General features: G+C 49.9%; 1 protein-coding gene across 1 annotated transcript in view; it reads right to left on the bottom strand.

The window, feature by feature from the left end:
• LOC126931026 (cytochrome c oxidase assembly protein COX14) overlaps positions 1 to 15,942 on the bottom strand; it is a 144,039-nt gene that overhangs the window by 64,677 nt on the left and 63,420 nt on the right. The gene's annotated exons all lie outside the window — the stretch shown is intronic.

Raw genomic sequence — 15,942 nt, 5'->3', positions numbered from 1 at the left:
GGAGCTATGCTCAGGGATGGAGCAGAAGTCTCAGCAGAGAACCCAGGCCTGGGGACTGCTCCTGTGGCTCTCACCTTTCTCCTTCCCTGCCTCCCTCCTCTTCTCTGAGAGGCCTTGGGGGGCCCTCCCTATCCAATTAACAGAGAAGGAGCAATCAAGGGGAAGTTGTTAATTTGCTGATGCTCATTAGGGGCTCTTAGCACAGAGGCTGTTGAGGTCTGATGGTGTCAGATGATGAGGAGGAGGGTGCGGGGGACCAGAATTCTGTCTCTAGTGGCTCCTTTGCTCTACTTGCAGGCTGGTGCGACTCTGGGAGAAGGACAGTGAGAGGTGTATTCCTAGGACATGGTGCCGGGCTTTAAGTTGGAAGAAAGAACCTGTAATGAGAAGGGGATGGCACATTGGAAAGAAGTTGGATGAGAAGTTGTGAGGCGTTGGGAGTAGTAGACATGTAGGAAACCAGAGAAGGGGTCTGGAGATCCCCTAGTGGGAGGGTGGACTTAAGACTGTGGAGGAGGGAGGTCGAGATCCATTTACTAGGGGACTGGACACGGAGCTGCCAAAAGGAAGAGAGGATCTTGGATTCAGGTCTTTGGTTGGGGAGCTGTTCAGCGGAACCAGGCAGTGCTGGAAGGTTGCCATGCCCCCGGGCAGCCACTGGGTGGCAGCCCTCTCCCAGATACTTAGAATCAACTCGTGGGGGCATTTGGGAGTGGGAAATCACCTGGGAGGGTCCCAGAGACCTGAGGAAGCATCAGGCAGAGTCTGATTCCTGAATTCCAAATATCCTCAGGGGGAGGGGAACACCATCTTGGAGCATCTGTAATTTCCCCACCTCCCCACGCTCGCAGGCTGACTGACACGTGGAGCCTCTTCAAATGGCTGCAAATTGCTTCAGTCACCTGGGATGTTACTGAGGGAGCAGCGGGGGTGGAGGGAAGGTGATGAGGTGAGGTGGAGGCAGGCGAGGACTGATTGAGGCCAAGGAGCAGCCTCAGGAGGAGTCTGGGGGAAGACAGAAGGTATGAATCAGGAGAATCAGCTTCCAGACCTGGCCCTGCCATTCATTAGCATAGGCAGGTCCCTTGACTTCTCTGGGCCTCGGTTTCCTCATCTGTAAGGCAGAGATAATATTCCTCATCTGTAAGGCAGAGATATTTCACAGGATATTTTTGAGGATTACGTGAGCTAATGCATGGAAAATGCTTAGTACATTGGCATGTACCTAGTAAATCCCCCAATAAGTAAATAACTATCAATAGCAGTAGCATTTGGATCCAGTGGTAAAACCACCAGTGCAGCCAAACCAGGGCAGAATCTAAGGCACTGGTTCTTAACCCAGGCTGCACATCTGAATCACCTGGGGAGCTTTAAAAATGCCAGCTGGGCGCAGTGGCTCACTCCTGTAATCCCAGCACTTTGGGAGGCTGAGGAGGGTGGATCACCTGAGGTCAGGAGTTTGAGACCAGCCTGGCCAACATGGTGAAACCCGTCTCTAGTAAAAATGCAAAAACTAGCTGGGCGTGGTGGCAGGCACCTGTAATCCCAGCTACTCAGGAGGCTGAGGCAGGAGAATTGTTTGAACCCGAAAGACAGAAGTTACAGTGTGCCGAGATTGTGCTATTGCACTCTAGCCGGAGCACAAGAGCGAAACTCGATTTCAAAAAATAAAAATAATAAGATAAAACTACAATGCCGGCCAGGTGTGGTGGCTCACGCCTGCAATCCCAGCACTTTGGGAGGCCGGGGCTGGTGAATCACTTAGGTCAGGAGACCAACCTGACCAATGTGGTGAAACCCCATCTCAACAGAAAATACAAAAATTAGTCAGGCGTGGTGGCACGCACCCATAATCCCAGCTACTCAGGAGGCTGAGGCAGGAGAAGCGCTTGAACCCAGGAGACAGAGGTTGCAGTGATCAGAGATAGTGCCACTGCACTCCAGCCTGGACAACAGAGCGAGACTTGGTCTCAAAAAACAAACAAACAAACAAACAAACACTGCAATGCCATAGCTCCACTTTAGACCAATGAAATCAGAATCTCTGGGGCTGGGGCCCAGATCACCCAACTGTGTTTTTTTTTTTTTTTTTAAGACAGAGTCTCACCCTGTCGCCCAGGCTGGAGTGCAATGGCACGATCTCGGCTCACTGCACTTCCCGCAACCTCTGCCTTCCCGGTTCAAGAGGTTCTTCTGCCTCAGCCTCCCGAGTAGCTGGTATTACAGGTGCACGCCACCATGCCCAGCTAATTTTTTTGTATCTTTTGTAGAGTTGGGGTTTCACCATGTAGGCCAGGCTGGTCTCGAACTCCCAACCTCAGCTCATCCACCCACCTTGGCCTCCCAAAGTGCTGGGATCACAGGCGTGAGCCACTGTGCCTGGCCAATTGCCCAATTTTTTGAGGCCTTTAACATGTAGCCAATCTTGAGCAACCTTGCTCTTCAGAACCTATGGGTCTGAATTATGGTTTCATAGCGTCACAGGCCCCAGTCTTAGGAAGTTCTTTCTTACATACAACCTAAATCCCTCATGCTGTTGCTGCTTCTTCATTTGAGAAGTGATGGATTCTTGCACATGCATATCCCCTCATCCTTACCCTGTACATCGCAGCAAACCTTCACCGCGGCTTTTCCTGGATGAAGCCCCAAGATTGGCCCTGTGGACATGGTGAGGACTGGCGGAGTTCTTGCCCTCAAAATATCCCAGTGTGAAAAGAGAGACAAACATGTTGAGCAGTGACTCTAGTGCAAGGGCCGGGAGTAAAATAGAGGGCTGAGCCAGGGCTGCCAGCAGGGAGAGGCAGGGGGGCAGTCACTCTGACAGGGGTTTGTGGGACAGGGATGAGGAAAAGAGGAAGTTGATGTTGGCAGGGCCTCAGTAAGATAACACTTGAGGGATCCAAGGGCTGTGATTAGTGTCTCATTACTTCTTTCTGCTTCTCTGGCCCACCCACCCCTTGTCCAAGTCCTGACAGAGGATACTGGCTCCTTCAGCATCCTCCCAGCTTCTTCTCCATGCTTCATTTTCTCTGGCCCCTGCGGTCCTTAGACCTCAGTACCCTTTATCCCCACCAGGGACTGAGAGGGAAATAGGCCTGAAGATATTCCTCCCTCTGCTGGCTGGAGGCATCTAGCCAGGACCCACTTAGGACTTTGGCCTTGTGCTCACCTGGGTTCAAATCTCAGCTGTCACACTAGTGCTGTGTGGTCCTGGGCAAGTAACCTAGCCTGAGTCTCACTTTTCTCCAGAAACCATAAAACCCAGCTAATGCCCATGCTGTTGAAACAACGTGTGTCTTGAAAACAGTAGGGGGTGTTCCATCAATAGTGGCAAGCATTATGATCATCCCTGAAAGGCTGATGGGGGCAAATTCCCCATGGATGCTTCCCTTGCAGATGGCCCCATCTGCTCTAGGTGCAGAAGCGCCCTCCAGCCTCTCAGAGATGGGTGAAGAGGGAGGGTAAAGGGGGGGACAAGGCCCTCTGGGATTTCCAGGCAGCTCTTCTCCGCTCCCCCGTGCGTGAAATCACACGCGCCCCAATCTGTCTGCATGCACTTCATCTGCCAGCTCAGCAAATGCAGAGACAATTAAGGAGTTAATTAGCACGCATTGGGAAGGGGCTGGGGACCTAAGGCTGACGGGACCCAGCAACACAGCCTCCCCCACCCTCCACATTCAACGTTGCGGCCCCCCCCTTCCACCAATAACCCTCATCTTCTCCACTGCTTTCTCTTTTTACTGGTCCAAATGCTCCTCTTACCCCACTCCCACACTTATCTGCTATCCTCACCCTTTCTCCCCGCCCTATGCTATCCTGTCTCTTTTCTCTCATTCCTCTCTCTAATCTCCTCTCTCCTCCACTCAACTTTTCTCCCTTTTCCCACTCAAGTCTCTGTCTTCTCCATCCTTCTGGGACTCACCCTTCCCTCCTCCCCACTTCCTCCTTCTAATCTAGCCCCCTCTTCACTCTCCATCTCTTCTTCCTCTCCTATTCATCACCTTTCCCTCTCCAACTTGAATATGGGTCTCAACAAATGTGCCTTGTCCACTGCTTCATGAACATGGGGCTCTGTATCTGCTACAGGAGTCCACGAGTTCCAGGTTGCCTGTCAGGCAGGTGTCTGCCTCTGCAATCCTGAAGGAGTGACCTCTGGTCCTCACTGTCCCCCAGCACCTCTCATTCCTGGCTCTCTAGGTGTCTCAGGCTCTCTTTCTTGTGCCAGTGCATCTCTGGGGGGCTCTCTTCCCATACTGCTGCCTCTGTCTGGGTCTCAGCAGTTTGTCTGAACATCCAGGACCATGTTGAACCCTTCTTTTTTCTCCCCAGTTAGGGGGGTGGGGTACAGCAGATAGCCACCTTCCCTCTATGACACATTACAATTTGTGTGTCAACATATCATTTGGGGGAGTCAATACTTCAGAAGGGAGGGATCATTAAAGAGACAATAGGCTGGGCACAGTGGCTCATGCCTGTAATCCAAGCATTTTGGGAGGCTAAGGCAGGTGGATCACTTGAGGGCAGGAATTGGCCAACATGGCGAAACCCCATCTCTACTTAAAATACAAAAATTAACCAGGCATGGTAGTGGGCACCTGTAATCCCAGCTACTCAGGAGGCCAAGGCAGGGAGAACTGCTTGAACCCGGGAAGCGGGGTTTGCAGTGAGCCGAGATCGTGCCACTGCACTCCAGCCTGGGAGACAGAGCGAGACTGCATCTCAAAGAGAGAGAGAGAGAAAATACAGAGAAAGAGAGAGAGAGAGAATATACAGAGAGAGAGAGAGAGAGAATATACAGTGAGAGAGAGAGAGAGAGAGAGAGAGAATATACAGAGAGAGAGAGAGAATATACAGTGAGAAGAGAGGTGGAGACATCGGGGCCAAGGCAGAACTTCAAAGGGCAGATGGACACACAATATGCAGTGAGAGGGAGGATTGGAGACAGAGATTGAGAGGAGAGAGAAGAGAGAAGGTAGGGAGAAGGCGGAAAGATAGAGACTTTGAGATAGGGAAGAGACTGTTAAGGTCCTTCCCTGCTTTCAAATTCTGGGTCTTTGAGAACAAGCAAGAAAGGAGAGAAACAAAAGGTTCACATAGTGCCTGGGGTTATTTCCTCTCGCAGGAAACTTCCCTGGTTATCTCCCTATCCTAGCATTGACCCCCACTTTACCCCTACACCACCACTTTCCCCCTACACCACCTGCCCTGGCTTCTCTGTTTGGGGAGCTCTGGCTGGCCTGGGAGCAGATCTGTCCTCTCTCCTCCTCTTGTACCCCCTCAAGTCGGGGTGCTCCCCCAGAGCAAGCAGCGGCTGTCTTGACTACCAGAGGAGGGGAGGGGGGAGGAATGTGGCTGAGACAGGCCCTGTGAGTGGAATGCGCCCAGGTCCAAACACAGCCCCCATTCGGTAGGTGCATTGTATTGAGGGCGCCCTCAGGTGGGACTGGCTCTCTAGCTCTGGGGTGCTGGGACCTGGCCTGAGTCTGGCAATTGTAGCCTCTCAATAGCGTTTAATGAGTTGTAAAATAAGGAGCACATCTGCGGAGGTTCTGGCTGAGTCTGGGCTTCCCAGGGCCTGGGGACACCTTCTTCCCCTGCATCAGTTGGCTCTTCAAAGCGCTTGTGTCTCTGAGTTGTCCCCCAGCTAAGTACAGTCTTCCTCTCTCCCCATCCCCCATAGGAAGACCCCTCTATAGCCTGCTATCCTTCCCCACGGACCCCCCTCCCACCCTACCCAGGCCCCTCTGGAAGGCGCAATCTCAGCGCCCAGGGCGGCCGCTGAGCCGGAGGAGGCAGCGCCGGTGAATAATTCATGGGGCTGGGAGGCCCTTATCTCCCTGGCCGGCCCCACCCGGGGCCCCGGCACTGGGCCGTCGTCCCGCGGCTCCCCGCTTTATCTCGACGCCCAGCTTGTAATGCAGCCCGCCATATCACAGGCAGAAGGGGAGATTAATTTTCTGGTTTTGCATGGGCGGGGAGGGGGAGGGGGCGAGGGGAGGTGCTGGGGAGCAGAAGCTGGGATCTTTCCGATTTCAGACTCCAGCGGCTTAATCCTCTCCCAGGCCTGCAGGAAGGGGAGGAAGAGGGTGTTGCAAGCCAAATTTCATCATCAGCGGCAGCCCCAACAGAGGAAGGAGGCGGCGAGGGGCAAACAGACGGGAGAGGCAGCGGCGCTGGCGCAGAAAGGGGAGTTGTTTGGAAACAGGGTAATAGGCAGCCCTCTCAGCCTCGGCTCACAGGCGGCTCAGCTTGTCGGGAGCTGGAACTCGAGGCCGTGTGGGGCGTGCACGTGGGTACATGTATGTGCACACACAGGAGCTCTGGGCACATAGGCATACCTCTTTGGGAACTGACACCAGGCTGGTGTCTGCTGCACCTCACACAGTGCCTGGCACAGAATAGACCAAAAAATAAAATAAAATAAAATAAATGTTGACTGACTGAGGAGCTAAATGTCTGGGAGAATGTTGATGAGCTGAGCACACACAGCTCCACATGCTGCTGGAATCTGGCTCTGCCGTCTTCTTGCCATCTGCTCGGTGGACCCTGCATGTGCAGACTGCTGGCTTCCTTGGTTTTCTGTGCCCTCGTAGTCTACACAGGTCAGTGAGGGTGGCCTGGGAAACCTGCAGGTTCCTGCTGTTTCTGCTTAGATGACACAACTACCCAGAGCTAGTAGAATCCACCATCTGTTAGCTGAGCACCTATTACATGCCAGGCCTTGGGCCAGGCAGCCTAGTGTTTCCCAAGATCAATCAGAAGTGGGTCCTGCCTTCAAGGAGCTTATGGGTCAGCAGGGATGACCAGACACGTAGGTGACTGGCTCTGATGCAGTAAAGAATGTTATGCTTGCCGGGAAAGAGGTACTAATAAAGAGTTCAGAGGCAGGAGAGAGTTGGAGATGACCATGAAAGCATATTGGAAGAAGTAGTATTTGAGATGGGTTTTGAAGGATAATAGGAGTTTGCACTGGCCATAATGGCATGGGAGGGAGGCAAGGCATTTCAGGTGGAGGAATAGTATGAAAGAAATGATGATGATGGGGGACCAGGGGAAGTATAGGGAGGAATTTAATCTGTCTGGTGGGCTGGAGGTGGCAGGGAATAAATAGTGAGGGCCAAGGCTGGGAAGCAGGAAGTTAGGACATAAGTGAAAGGAACTTGGATTTGCCCTGGGGTCACTGGAGAGTAATTAAAGGGTTTTGAGCAGGAGGTGGCATAATCAAGGTAATATTGGGATAAAATAAAGACAGCCAACATTTATATAGCAAGTATGTGCGGGCATTGTAGTAAGTGCTTCAGAAGGAGTTATTAAATCCTCACAGCCACCTTCTTAGGCAGTATCATCCCATTTTATAGATAAGGAAATAGAGTCACAGAGATGCAAACAACAGAATGGGGATCAATTGAAGACCCAGAAATCAGAGACAGGAAGCTTAGGATAAATTCTTTAACATCCCAGGTGCTTTTGGGTATGGAAAAAATATTTATTTTTTGTACTTTGATGTCCAATTTATTAATCTCTATTCAAGTAATATTCCCCAAATACTCCCATACTATTTATACAACCAGTAAATCAAAAACTCACAAATTTACCAGGTTATGTTTCCTCAAATATTTAAACACTGATTGCAAATGAAATCAAACATCAAACTCTTCATAAATTTATCTGTTTTTATTTTCTTTCTTCTTTTTTTTTCTTTCTTTCTTTTTTTTTTTTTTTTTTTTTTTTTTTTTTTTGAGACAGAGTCTTGCTCTGTGCCCCAGGCTGGAGTGCAGTGGCGCAATCTCGGCTCACTGCAAGCTCCACCTCACGGGTTCACGCCATTCTTCTGCCTCAGCCTCCTGAGTAGCTGGGACTACAGGCGCCCACCACTGTGCCCAGCTAATTTTTTGTATTTTTAATAGAGACGGGGTTTCACTGTGGTCTCGATCTCCTGACCTTGTGATCCGCCCACCTCGGCCTCCCAAAGTGCTGGGATTACAGGTGTGAGCCACCGCGCCCGGCCTCTTCTTTTTTTTTCAGAGACAGGATCTTACTCTGTTGCCCTGTCTGGAGTGCAGTGGCACAATCATAGTTCACTGCAGCCTCAAGCTCCTGGGCTCAAGCCATCCTCCTCTTCCTCCTCAGCCTTCCAAGTAGCTAGCGTTACAGACGTGTGCCACTACTCTTGGCTAATTTTAGTGTGTTTTGTAGAGACCAGGTCTTGCTGTATTGCCCAAGTTAGTCTTGCTGTATTGCCCGATACAGGTCGGTCAGTACAGGTTAATCGAGCAATACAGGTCTTGCTATATTGCCCAAACTCCTGGCCTCAAGCAATCCTCCTGTGTCAGTTTTGCTTATAAGCTTTAAACACCTTTCAAAGCAGACAAAACATACAATTATTGCAAAACAATCCACCCCACCCACTATGAATTTAAATTTATCTGTTTAATATTTCTTTTCTTTTCTTTCTTTCTTTCTTTCTTTTTTTTTTTTTTGAGATGAAGTCTCACCCTGTCACCCAGGCTGGAGTGCAGTGGCGTGATCTCAGCTCACTGCAACCTCCACCTCCTGGGTTCAAGCAATTCTCCTGCCTCAGCCTCCAGAGTACTTGGGATTATAGGTGCACACCTCCACGCCCAGCTAATTTTTGTATTTTAAGTAGAGACAGGGTTTCACCATATTGGCCAGGCTGGTCTTGAACTCCTGACCTCGTGATCCACCTGCCTCAGCCTCCCAAAGTGCTGGGATTACAGGCGTGAGCCACCGCGCCCGGCCCTCTCTGTTTAATATTTCTAATATTACGTTCTTTATTTTTATTCTTTTTTCTTTTCAGAGATGGGACTTTTTTGTGACTTAAACTAGGGAGTACAGGTTTACCTTCTCCAACAGGCTGAGGCTGCAGAAGGGGTTGATTGGAGATGGTTTGGGAACCGGGCACACAAATCCTGGCAGGGTGGGGCTTCCAAGGAGACTCTCAGGGAGTTCATTATGCAGCTCTTCACCTATTTCATCAGAAATTGTCCTCTTTATGCTCAGACCAATCATAGGTTTTAGTTTTGTGTGCATGTGACCCTAATCTTTTCTCCAAATAATTCTAGTTTTGAGTACCTTATCTTTACAGCACAGCCCACCACGTAACCACTGTTCTGAGTGGAGCCTGGTCTGGTTCACTTAAGTCGAAAGCCCTTGGTCAATTGGTTAACTGGAACTACATCCCTTCCTTCTCATCAACCGCTAAGACCTACAATATTGTCAGCTAGGGTGCTGAAGCAAGGGTCTAAGACGCGGTATTAAGAGCTCGAATTAGGGCAGTGGCAATGGAAATAAAAAGGAAATGACAGTTTTCAGACACTCCATGAAGGCAACATTGACTTCTATTAAATGGGGGATAATAGCTTACCTCATAGAATCAAATGAAAACACGTGTGAAGTCCTTTGTACCTTATAAGCGCCATTAAGTCCTAGTTGTTTCCACTTTTGTTATGTTACTATTACATAGATGGTCAAGGAGGAAACCATCAGGGCTTCATCCAAATTTAAGGGGTAAACAGAAAGGGGAGGCAGGTAACAGGCTGAAAGACAAATGGACCTGAGAAAGATTGACCAAAGACATGTGAGAAAAACAGGAGGGGAGGAATGTCCCTTAGGCCAAGAGGGTGGGAGGCAAGGGAATAGTTACAGAGGCCCAGGAGGAAGGTGATGAAGGCCTGAGCTAGGTGGGAACCATCTGGGTGTGTTAGGATGTCTCCTGGGACACACCTGGGCTGTTGGTCTTAGCAGTTGATGAAACAAAGGGATATCTGAGGGGGAATTGCAGATGGTGGCTGACTAGACGCATTGATGAGTGTGAGGGGAAGCTGGCAATTGTAAGTTCATGTACCTGGGGCCTGGCCAGGCACAGAAAAAGAAGGTTGGGGTGGCCCTAGGTTCCTACAATGCACAGACAAAAAGGCACCCTATTGTGACTAGGCTTGACTCTCCTTTGCAAACAGAAACTACTGTCTCAACCATGTGGCCCTCAGCCTTCTAGTGTAGCTAGCACCTTCTGCTTAACCTCCACCCTTTTCCTGGGAAGTAGAATAATAGAAGTTTATTTTTTTCTTTTTCTTTCTTTTTTCCTTTTTTTCCTTGTGAGATAGAATCTCACACTGACACACAGGCTGGAGTGCAGGGGCACAATCATGGTTCACTGCAGCCTTAACCTGCCAGACTCAGGTGATCCTTTCATCTCAGCCTCCTGAGTAGCTGGAACTACGAGCACATGCCACCACACCTGGTTAATTTTTGTATTTTTTGTAGAGACGGGCTTTCGCCCTGTTGTCTAGGCTGGTCTTGAACTCCTGAGCTCAAGTGATCTGCCTGCCTTGGCTTCGTAAAGTGTTGGGATTTTAGGCATGAGCCATCGTGCCCGACCTATTTTTTTTTTCTAGTATAATATTTGTCTTAAAATTTTTAGCCAGGCACGGTGGTTCATGCCTATAATCCTAGCACTTTGGGAGGCTGAGGGAGGAGGATCACTTGAGGTCAGGAGTTTGAGACCAGCCTGACCAACATGGTGAAACCCTGTCTCTATTAAAAATACAAAAATTAGCCAGGTGTGGTAGTGCATGCCTGTAAATTCCTGCTACTCAGGAGGCTGAGGCAGGAGAATCACTTGAACTTGGGAGGTAGAGGCTGCAGTGAGCCAAGATCGCACCACTGCACTCCAGCCTGGGCAACAGAGCGAGTCTCCACCTCAAAAACAAAACAAACAAACAAAAAAATTGGTATAAATTGCAAGGTTATCTATGTAAGTATTAACCTTTTTTCCTTCCTCCCTTTATTTATGTATGTATTTGAGACAGGGTCTCTCTATGTTGCCCAGGCTGGACTTGAACTCCTGGGCTCAAGGGATCCTCTCACCTCAGCCTCCTGAGTAGCTGGGATTACAGGCATGTGTTTATGGAACTGGCAGGGTCTTTAGAAATGGTCTAATCCAGGCCGGGCGCAGTGGCTCATGCCTGTAATCCCATCACTTTGGGAGGCCAAGGTGGGCGGATCATGAGGTCAGGAGACTGAGACCATCCTGGCTAACATGGTGAAACCCCGTCTCTACCAAAAATACAAAAAATTAGCCGGGCGTGGTGGCGGGCGCCTGTAGTCCCAGCTACTTGGGAGGCTGAGGCAGGAGAATGGTGTGAACCCGGGAGGTGGAGCTTGCAGTGAGCCGAGATCACACCAGTGCACTCCAGCCTGGGTGACAGAGCGAGACTATGTCTAAAAAAAAAAAAAAAGATAGAAAGAAATGGTCTAATCCATCTTTCACCTTTATCATTTAACAGACAAGGATACTGAGGCCAGAGAGCATCACAGGCATGATTAGTGACAAAACTGGGATTAGAATCCTGTTCTCTTGACTCCTTGTCTAATATCTTTTTCCCCGGTGACTCTACTGCAAGAGAACTTGGCCCCCGTATTACCCATTATCACCTGGCTGCCTGAAGAGATTTTTCTACATAATTAGTCCTTATTATGGCTTGCCAGGCCTAAAAGCCCTGGCACTGGGGTCTTATTAGGGGCTCGTGGTGATCATTGCAGGGATAAGCCTTCAGAAAAGATGAGCCCTGGCTGTGCATGGTGGCTCACGCCTGTAATCCCTGCACTTTGGGAGGCCGAGGCAGGCGAATCTCCTGAGGTCGGGAGTTGGAGACCAACCTAGCCAACGTGGTAAAACCCGTCTCTAGTAAAAATACAAAAAAATTAGCCAGGCATGGTGGCGGGTGCCTGTAATCCCAGCTAGTCAGGAGGCTCAGGTAGGAGAATTGCTAGAACCCTGGGGGCAGAGGTTGCGGACAGCCAAGATTGCAACACTGCACTCCAGCCTGGGCAAGAAGAGCGAAACTCCATCTAAAAAAAAAAAAAAAAAAAAAAAGGAAAAGAAAAGAAAAGATGACCGCTTTCTGTGCTTATCAAAAACAGGGGTGGGCCAGGCCCAATGGCTCATGCCTGTAATCCCAGCACTTTGGGAGGCTGAGGCAGGCAGATCGCTTGAGGTCAGGAGTTTGAGACCAGCTTGGCCAACATGGTGAAACCCTGTTTCTACCAAAAATACAAAAATTAGCTGGGCGTGGTGGTGGGTCCCTGTAATCCCAGCTACTTGGGAGGCTGAGGCAGAAGAATCGCTTGAATCCAGGAGGCGAAGGTTGCAGTGAGCCAAGATCACACCACTGCACTCCAGCCCCAGCCTGGGCAACACAGCAAGACTCTGTCTCAAAAAACAAACAACAACAACAACAAAAACAGCAAGGGTGTTGGGGAATTTCAAGAAATAGTAGATCATCAGAAGTAGGGAGAGATTAGAGGTAGGAGATAGAGGCTGGGGCTAGAGTGGATGGGCTCCCTTGGGCTCAGGGAAGCTCTGATCTAAACCCCATGTGAAGGACTGAGAGAGGGAAGATAAAGTGATGGTGGGGTGGGTGGTGTCTACAGCGTCGTGGTAGACCAAGGACATGGGGTTCAGTATAGAATAGGGTAGATGGCTTTATCCAAGTTGAAAGAACCACATTCCAGCCCCAAAACTGGCAGCACCTCTTCATCCCCTCTGGGCCTCTGACCACCCTTTCCCCATCCCCCCTTGGACTACTGGAGATAATTGCTCTCCATTTGGCCATTACTTAGCTCATTAATTGTGTAAAGGAGAAGAGCAGCCTGGAGTGAGAGTGGTTGGCAGAGAAAGCAATGGGTAGCGAGGACTCTAGGGGAATGGATGTGGGCCTGGACCTAGAATGGGACTAGAACATTATGGGGGAAAGTGGGTCTCGTACATCTGGCTCGGGCCAACTGAATACCCTGCTCAGATCCAGTGTGAAGGAACCACTTTTCAATTCTAATAGGCCACCAATGCTTTCACTCTCAAATACCCTAGCATCCCTGATCTAATCACCACTCTCCAACTTCTCTACTGTCGTTATCACCACCATCGCCATTGTGGTAGGCAGCCTCTAAGATGGCTCCCAGTGACCCCTGCCTCCTGGCATTCATGCCCTTCATTGCATTGTATTCATGCAATCCTATCCCTTTGAGTGTGGGTTGTATTTAATGACTCACTTCTAGTGAATAGACTTCAGCAGAGGTGACGGGATGTCACTTCATGATTAGGCTACAAAAACACTGTGGCTTCTGTCTTGGTTACTCTCTCACTTGCACTGAGGAAAGTCAGCTGCCATGTTGTCAGCTACCCCATGGAGAAGCCCACATGGCAAGGAACTGAGGAAGACCCCAGGCCAACACTCATCAAGGTCCAAGAGCCTCAAATGAACTGAATCCTGCCAATAATCATGTGTGTGAACTTGGAAGAAGGCTGCTTCCAGTTGAGACAACAGATGAGGCTGCAGCCCCTGCTGACACCTTGGTAGCAGCTTTGTGAGAGCCCCTGAGCCAGAGGCACCCAGCCCTAAGCCATGCTCCAATTTCTAACCTATGTGAACTATGAGGCAATAAATATATGTTGTTTTGAGCTCCTAAGTTTTGGGGGTGATTTGTTATGCAGCAATAGGTAACTAATACAGCCACCATCACCACGGCTATCTTCAAATTCACATCATCAGTATCACCATCACCACTCCCAACACTACCATGCTCTCAAACTCACCAACAAAACTGCCATCACAGCCATCACCACCACTACTTCATACTCAAATATGGATTCTATCATGAGCATCATGACCACAATCATCATCACTAGCTGCAAACTTCATCCTAGTATCTAATATGTGCCAGTTATGTAAGCCCCAAGGTTATGAAGAGGCAAAAGACATAGTCTGTGCCCTCAGAGAATCAGCTGGGGACTCTAGTTAAGAGATTAAAACACATTCATGAAAAGTGGTTCATGCCTGTGATCCCAGCACTTTGGGAGGCCAAGGCAGGCAGATCACTTAAAGTCAGGAGTTTGAGACCAGCCTGGACAACGTGGTGAAAACCGTGTCTACCAAAAATACAAAAAAATTAGCCAGGCATGGTGGCAGGTGCCTGTAATCCCAGCTACTTGGAAGGCTGAGACAGGAAAATCACTTGAAACCGGGAGGTGGAGGCTGCAGTGAGCCGAGATCATGCCACTGCACTCCAGCCTGGGCAACAGAGCGAGACTCTGTCTCAAAAAAAAAAAAAAAAAAAAGTGAATGGTAAGTCAAGAAAGCCTATGCTTACTGCCACTGTGTGTCAGAGTGGGAGGGAAGGCTTCATGGAGGAGGGGACCTCAAATCCAGGGAATCAAAGAGATCTGGATAGGCAGACGAGGAAGGGGAAGACATGAGTCAGCCTGATGGTTCATGTGAAAAATGAAGTGAGGAGATCTAGCCAAAGGGAAGGCCAAGCAGGAGAGCAGTGAGAGATGAGGTTGGAACCAGAAAAGAAGCATATGAAGGTATAATGCATTGTAAGTTTGTGCATGACTCTATACTTTCCAGAGCATTCTCTGTGCCATCCTCTTTAACAGATGAGAAAACTGTGGTTTAGAGCAATTTAAAGATCTGTCCAGTTTCTAGCTCAGGCATGGGGAGACAGGCCTGGGGCTGAGGCCTCCAACCCTCTGCTCCAATAGGAAGCAATGTGGAGTGATGGGGTCCATCCAACCTGTGTCTCAGTTCCTTCCAGCTGGTAACAACGGGCAATTATTCAATGGCCACATCAACTATACCTACTTCTCAGGCTGTAGTATGGGCCAGATATATGAAAACACTTCCTATATCTGCATGGCGCTTGGCACATGGCAGCCTGGTAATAAATATTAATCCATCCCCTAGCCTCCCTCCACTGTCTCCTCTCCCTGATGGAGATGTCCACTCACTGGAGGCTGGGTGGAAGTTGTCTCGTTCTGCATCCAGGCAGGCCTGCCACCCTGCACCACTCCGGGGGGCACCATTCACAGGGGGACATGAGGGTAGGAGGAGTTAGGAGGGAGATACTATTGACCAACTAACTCTCAAACCTCCCCTTCCAGAATGTCGTTCCGCATTGGTCTGAGGAGAGTTGACAGCTACTCCTCTCAGTTCAGGATTGTTTGTCCAAGAAATTGCCTTATCTCCTTTCCTAGACAGACTGTGCCCTCACCCCACTTTGGGAGGGCAGGGCCCAGAACTGGGATCTTAAGACAAGAAGGAACCCTGTGGAGCCATGTCCAGGCCCAGCCTTCAGCCAGGGAACACACCAGGAATCCCATTGTCTTGTAACAGGACAACGCTTTCGGCACAATTGTTTACAACTTTCCTATCTCCGGTTTTGTTGATACTCACTATCACCTTAGGACGCAGGCCTTATATTTGAGTCACCCACATTTTATAGATGAATACACCAGAGCTCGGAGAGGTTAAATGATGTTGCCCAAGACCAGTGAAGCAGCGAGTGGCTGAGCATCCGCTAGGGTCTAGGGATGCTGAATGCCTTTGTTCTGTCCCTCGCCCGCACTGACCCAAGGCTTAGAGAGGCTCAGTGACTTGCACAAAATCCCTGCACTTGGAAGCAGTAGGGGGGTTAGAACCCAGGCCTCCTCTCCAGCCCCCAGAGCAGTGTTCCTTCTGCTCCATCACCCTGCACTGGCTAGAAAAACTGCTGCGGGGAAACAAGTGTGGCAGTCGAGAGGGAGAAAGGAGGGGAGGGGAGGAGGAGGGAGCTTGGGTCCTGCTGGTGACAGCGGAGGATGGGGTCGATATAGAAATGGGAGGGTTGGGACACCAGGGTCCCCAGGTGGCAGGGCCTGGGACCAGCCCTCCTCACTCTGTCAGGCTTGGGGCTGCAGGCTGCCAGTGCTCTTCCATCAAGACCCCCGGAGAGTCTGAAATCAAATATTCCTCCTCCCCTGCTCAGGCAGGCTTATTGCCATTGACAGCAAATGTATTGCTCTAATCTTTTCTCATTTTGCCAGGATGGGCTCCATTCTGACCTCCCTCCCAGCCTTGAAGGCTTCACAGAGGCAGGAGGGAG

Source organism: Macaca thibetana, chromosome 11 (assembly GCF_024542745.1).
Source record: "Macaca thibetana thibetana isolate TM-01 chromosome 11, ASM2454274v1, whole genome shotgun sequence".
NCBI classification, from domain to species: domain Eukaryota; kingdom Metazoa; phylum Chordata; class Mammalia; order Primates; family Cercopithecidae; genus Macaca; species Macaca thibetana.
The sequence above is the reverse complement of the archived record's forward strand: the minus strand, read 5'-3'. Positions and strand labels throughout refer to the sequence as shown.